Source organism: Anopheles coustani (genome assembly GCF_943734705.1).
Source record: "Anopheles coustani chromosome X unlocalized genomic scaffold, idAnoCousDA_361_x.2 X_unloc_2, whole genome shotgun sequence".
NCBI lineage: Eukaryota > Metazoa > Arthropoda > Insecta > Diptera > Culicidae > Anopheles > Anopheles coustani.
Genome location: NW_026525126.1, coordinates 772,501 through 778,962, shown reverse-complemented (window position 1 = coordinate 778,962; position 6,462 = coordinate 772,501). Strand labels below are relative to the sequence as shown.

The 6,462-nt window shown below is 48.2% G+C and overlaps 1 non-coding gene across 1 annotated transcript in view; it reads left to right on the top strand.

Moving 5' to 3' along the window:
* The first annotated feature begins 6,373 nt into the window (after window positions 1-6,373).
* LOC131270267 (5.8S ribosomal RNA) overlaps window positions 6,374-6,462 on the top strand; it is a 155-nt gene continuing 66 nt past the window's right edge. The window contains exon 1 of the ribosomal RNA XR_009179374.1: window positions 6,374-6,462. This exon is cut by the window's right edge and continues 66 nt beyond it. This is a non-coding gene — a ribosomal RNA (5.8S ribosomal RNA).

The window sequence follows — 6,462 nt, the reverse complement described above, 5'->3', positions numbered from 1 at the left end:
TGCGACTCAATGGTGTGGTAGGGCACCAAGTCTGTGTCATGGTGTGCCCTTCAACGGGTGCAAGTGTAACATAGAGCTCGACCGCTCACGTTTACCTTGAACAAATTAGAGTGCTTAAAGCAGGGTGCCCAAACGCCCTAGAATAATCTTGCATGGAATAATGGAATACGACCTTGGTCTAATCTTTCATTGGTTTGTACTCAGACCGGAGGTAATGATTAACAGAAGTAGTTGGGGACACTAGTATTACGGCGCGAGAGGTGAAATTCGTAGACCGTCGTAAGACTAACTAAAGCGAAGGCATTTGTCAAGGATGCTTTCTTTAATCAAGAACGAAAGTTAGAGGATCGAAGGCGATTAGATACCGCCCTAGTTCTAACCGTAAACGATGCCAACTAGCAATTGGGAGACGCTACAACCAGGTGCTCTCAGTAGCTTCCGGGAAACCAAAGTCAGGTTCCGGGGGAAGTATGGTTGCAAAGTTGAAACTTAAAGGAATTGACGGAAGGGCACCACAATGAAATGGAGCTTGCGGTTCAATTTGACTCAACACGGGAAAACTTACCAGGTCCGAACTTATGGAGGTGAGACAGATTAATAGCTCTTTCTCAAATTTAAGGGTAGTGGTGCATGGCCGTTCTTAGTTCGTGGATTGATTTGTCTGGTTAATTCCGATAACGAACGTGACTCACATATGCTAACTAGAACGCAGTCAGCGTTAATGCGTCGATGCCGATTGGAACGGGTTAGGACCTTTCGGTGGAGTATGACCTGACACCTTCGCTGTTCGTGTGCGCAAGTGCACTTACGGTACGCTGCTTAGCAGGACAATTTGTGTTTAGCAAAATGAGATCGAGCGATAACAGGTCCGTGATGCCCTTAGATGTTCTGGGCTACACGCGTGCTACAATGTGGGTAGCAGCGTGTCTCCTATTCCGAGAGGAACGGGAAATCACTCAAATACTCACTTAGTAGGGATTATGGATTGCAATGGTCCATATGAACTCGGAACTTCTAGTAAGTGCTGGTCATCAGCCAGCGTTGAATACGTCCCTGCCCTTTGTACACACCGCCCGTCGCTACTACCGATGGATTATTTAGTGAGGTCTTTGGAGATGATCGTTCGCTGGATCCTCGTGAACCGCGTCTGCTTTATCGAAGTTGACCGAACTTGATGATTTAGAGGAAGTAAAAGTCGTAACAAGGTTTCCGTAGGTGAACCTGCGGAAGGATCATTAGTGGCCAAGTGATCCTTCCAGAAGTCCGAACCTGCGGGTTGAGACTTCGGCACAAGTTGCCATATGATAATTGACGAAACACTATAGAAGTCCGAACCTGCGGGTTGAGACTTCGGCACAAGTTGCCATATGAAAGTTGACGAAACACTATGAAGTCCGAACCTGCGGGTTGAGACTTAGGCACACGTTGCCTTATACATGACTTCGAACAAATACACAAGTCCGAACCTGCGGGTTGAGACTTAGGCACACGTTGCCTTATACATGACTTCGAACAAATACACAAGTCCGAACCTGCGGGTTGAGACTTAGGCACAAGTTGCCATATGAAAGTTGACGAAACACTAACAAGTCCGAACCTGCGAGTTGAGACTTAGGCACACGTTGCCTTATACATGACTTCGAACAAATACACAAGTCCGAACTTGCGGGTTGAGACTTAGGCACAAGTTGCCTTATACATACATTGGCCAAATAAACAGAAGTCCGAACCTGCGGGTTGAGACTTAGGCACAAGTTGCCATATTATATTCGATCAAACACTAAGTAGTCCGAACCTGCGGGTTGAGACTCAAGACCGTAACAAGATGTCACTATACAAGTCCTAACCTAAGGGTTGAGACTTAATGCGATCTAGATACCAAGTTGACATCCAATACCTGTTGAGCAAAACCAAAGATTCCCTGTTCTCGAATGATTACACTATATAACAGGGAATCATGAAGAAATCAAGCAAGCGTGAAACAAAGTCATCACTTGGGCATGCTCGATAGCCAACCACATGACCTTAACCTAAGAGAGCATGCAAACCACATGATACCTATAAACGATTAACCCGCCCTAGTTCAATCGTTCACCAAGTGATGACTTCAGTATGGCTAAGAGAAAAACTTTTAAATGGGAAAAACTCTAAGTCCGAACCTCCGGGTTGAGACTTCCGCGTCGGAGGTGGGCGCACCTCCTATCCGAAAGATGGTGAATCAAGGGTGTTCGATCAGCAATGGTCGGATGCCCCGTCGTAGTCCAACTATGACAATCAAAGTCAAGACCTCCGGGTTGAGACTTTCCGCGAGTACAAGCATAAAGGAACACGGACCAAGCCGTACCGAGAGAATCGGTACTAGAGCCCTTGTGGTTCTACATTGAGAGAGCCCTCGTGGTTCTCATTAGGGGCTTTATGCAAGTCGTACTCAATACTGTGGTGTGAAGTATAAAGTATAGTCTTCGCCTGGTCCACGCTGCTTCGGCGGTCCTGGGTAAGATAGTTCATTCTAGCTTGCCCTATAGTGGAATGAGGACACTTAATGCTTCGTCTTTTAGCGGCGGCTAGACTCCTCCTCACGGGGAACGAGTTGACGCACACAGCGGCGGCTTACGCACTATGGCAATCATGGATGCCTGAAGATTCCGTGAAGTTCTCCCCTGGTCCACGCTGCCTCGGCAGTCCTGGGTAAAATGGAATATTTCCAGCTTGCCCTATAGTGGAAGAGGACTATCCAACAATACAAAGTCAAGACCTCCGGGTTGAGACTTTCCGCGTCGGTGGTGTCGCGCACCGCCTATCCGAAAGATGGTGTAACAGGGGTGTTCGATCAGCAATGGTCGGATGCCCCGTCATAGTCCAACTATGACAACCAAAGTCAAGACCTCCGGGTTGAGACTTTCCGCGTCCGGAGGTACGCGTACCGCCTACCCGAAAGATGGTGTGCTTCTGGGGTATTCGATGAGTCGGATACCCCGTCGTAGTCCAACTATGACAATACAAAGTCAAGACCTCCGGGTTGAGACTTCCGCGTCGGAGGTGCGCGCACCGCCTACCCGAAAGATGATGAATCAGGGGTGTTCGATCAGCAATGGTCGGATGCCCCGTCGTAGTCCAACTATGACAATCAAAGTCAAGACCTCCGGGTTGAGACTTCCGCGTCCGGAGGTACGCGTACCGCCTACCCGAAAGATGGTGAATCAGGGGTGTTCGATCAGCAATGGTCGGATGCCCCGTCGTAGTCCAACTATGACAATCAAAGTCAAGACCTCCGGGTTGAGACTTTCTGCGAGTACAAGCATAAAGGAACACGGACCAAGCCGTACCGAGAGAATCGGTACTAGAGCCCTCGTGGTTCTACATTGAGAGAGCCCTCGTGGTTCTCATTAGGGGCTTTATGCAAGTCGTACTCAAAACTGTGGTGTGAAGTATAAAGTATAGAGTCCTCCACTGGTCCACGCTGCTCCGGCGGTCCTGGGTAAGATAGTTCATTCTAGCTTGCCCTATGTGGAAGAGGACTCAATACCCTACCTGTTGAGCTTGAAACAAAGTCATCACTTGGGCATGCTCTATAGCCAACCACATGACATTAACCTAAGAGAGCATGCAGCGTATTATCCCAATGCAAAGTAAACGATAGACTCGCCCTAGTTCAGTGCTTCAACCAAGTGATGACTTCAATATGGCTAGTGTGTGAAGTATAAAGTATAGTCCTCCCCTGGTCCACACTGCTTCGGCGGTCCTGGGTAAGATAGTTAGTTCTAGCTTGCCCTATGTGGAAGAGGACACCATACTTAATACTGTGGTGTTATGAACAAAGTATAGTCCTAAACTGGTCCACGCTGCTTCGGCGGTCCTGGGTAAGATAGTTCATTCTAGCTTGCCCTATGTGGAAGAGGGCATACAAGACAAAGTATAGTTCTCCCCTGGTCCACGCTGCTTCGGCGGTCCTGGGTAAGATAGTTAATTCTAGCTTGCCCTATGTGGAAGAGAGCATACATGAACCAAGAACGAAGGTTATGATCGAGGAATGATTCGACAACTAACCGATGGTATGAAATGTGTAGAATTCAAGCAAGCACACAATCAAGTCATCACTTGGGCATGCTCGATAGCCAACCCTATGACATTAACCTAGTAGAGCATGCGAAAACCAATATATATATGTAAACGATGCCTCCCTAGTTCAGCGCTTCAACCAAGTGATGACTTCAGAATGGCTAAATCAAATCGGTTCAAAACATACCATCGGTACCCTATTGAAACACACAAGTCGATATCAAACCTCTTAATTGTGTAGTCCTCCACTGGTCCACGCCGCTGCGGCGGTCCTGGGTAAGATAGTTCATTCTAGCTTGCCCTATGTGGAAGAGGGCACATTACTCAATACTGTGGTGTTATGAACAAAGTATAGTCCTCCACTGGTCCACGCTGCTTCGGCGGTCCTGGGTAAGATAGTTCATTCTAGCTTGCCCTATGTGGAAGAGGGCATACAAGACAAAGTATAGTTCTCCCCTGGTCCACGCTGCTTCGGCGGTCCTGGGTAAGATAGTTAATTCTAGCTTGCCCTATGTGGAAGAGAGCATACATGAACCAAGAACGAAGGTTATGATCGAGGAATGATTCGACAACTAACCGATGGTATGAAATGTGTAGAATTCAAGCAAGCACACAATCAAGTCATCACTTGGGCATGCTCGATAGCCAACCCTATGACATTAACCTAGTAGAGCATGCGAAAACCAATATATATATGTAAACGATGCCTCCCTAGTTCAGCGCTTCAACCAAGTGATGACTTCAGAATGGCTAAATCAAATCGGTTCAAAACATACCATCGGTACCCTATTGAAACACACAAGTCGATATCAAACCTCTTAATTGTGTAGTCCTCCACTGGTCCACGCCGCTGCGGCGGTCCTGGGTAAGATAGTTCATTCTAGCTTGCCCTATGTGGAAGAGGGCACATTACTCAATACTGTGGTGTTATGAACAAAGTATAGTCCTCCTCTGGTCCACGCTGCTTCGGCGGTCCTGGGTAAGATAGTTAATTCTAGCTTGCCCTATGTGGAAGAGGGCATACAAGACAAAGTATAGTTCTCCCCTGGTCCACGCTGCTTCGGCGGTCCTGGGTAAGATAGTTAATTCTAGCTTGCCCTATGTGGAAGAGAGCATACATGAACCAAGAACGAAGGTTATGATCGAGGAATGATTCGACAACTAACCGATGGTATGAAATGTGAAGAATTCAAGCAAGCACACAATCAAGTCATCACTTGGGCATGCTCGATAGCCAACCTCATGACATTAACCTAGTAGAGCATGCAAAAACCAATATATATGTAAACGATGCCTCCCTAGTTCAGCGCTTCAACCAAGTGATGACTTCAGAATGGCTAAATCAAATCGGTTCAAAACATACCATCGGTACCCTATTGAAACACACAAGTCGATATCAAACCTCATGATTGTGTAGTCCTCCACTGGTCCACGCCGCTTCGGCCGTCCTGGGTAAAATGGAACATTCCAGCTTGCCCTATGTGGAAGAGGGCACATTACTCAATACTGTGGTGTGAAGTATAAAGTTCAGTTCTCCCCTGGTCCACGCTGCTTCGGCGGTCCTGGGTAAGATAGTTCATTCTAGCTTGCCCTATGTGGAAGAGGACACTTAATACTTCGTCTCTAAGCGGCGGCTTGACTCCTCCCTACGGGGAACGGGTTTACGCGCACAGCGGCGGCTTACGCACTATGGCAGTCATGGATGCCTTACGTTTCTATGAAAAGTGTGTTCCTCCCCTGGTCCACGCTGCTTCGGCAGTCCTGGGTAAGATAGTTAGTTCTAGCTTGCCCTATGTGGAAGAGGACACGTAGACTTACTGTGGTGTGAAGTATAAAGTTCAGTTCTCCCCTGGTCCACGCCGCTTCGGCCGTCCTGGGTAAAATGGATTCATCCAGCTTGCCCTATGTGGAATGAGGACACTTTATGCTTCGTCTCTAAGCGGCGGCTTGCTCCTCCCTACGGGGAACGGGTATACGCGCACAGCGGCGGCTTACGTTATGGCAGTCATGGATGCCTTACGTTTCCATGAAAAGTGTGTTCCTCCCCTGGTCCACGCTGCTTCGGCAGTCCTGGGTAAGATAGTTAGTTCTAGCTTGCCCTATGTGGAAGAGGACACGTAGACTTACTGTGGTGTGAAGTATAAGGTTCAGTTCTCCCCTGGTCCACGCCGCTTCGGCCGTCCTGGGTAAAATGGATTCATCCAGCTTGCCCTATGTGGAATGAGGACACTTTATGCTTCGTCTCTAAGCGGCGGCTTGCTCCTCCCTACGGGGAACGGGTATACGCGCACAGCGGCGGCTTACGCAAGTTAGTCACCCTCGGCAGTGGATCACTCGGCTCATGGATCGATGAAGACCGCAGCTAACTGCGCGTCATAATGTGAACTGCAGGACACATGAACA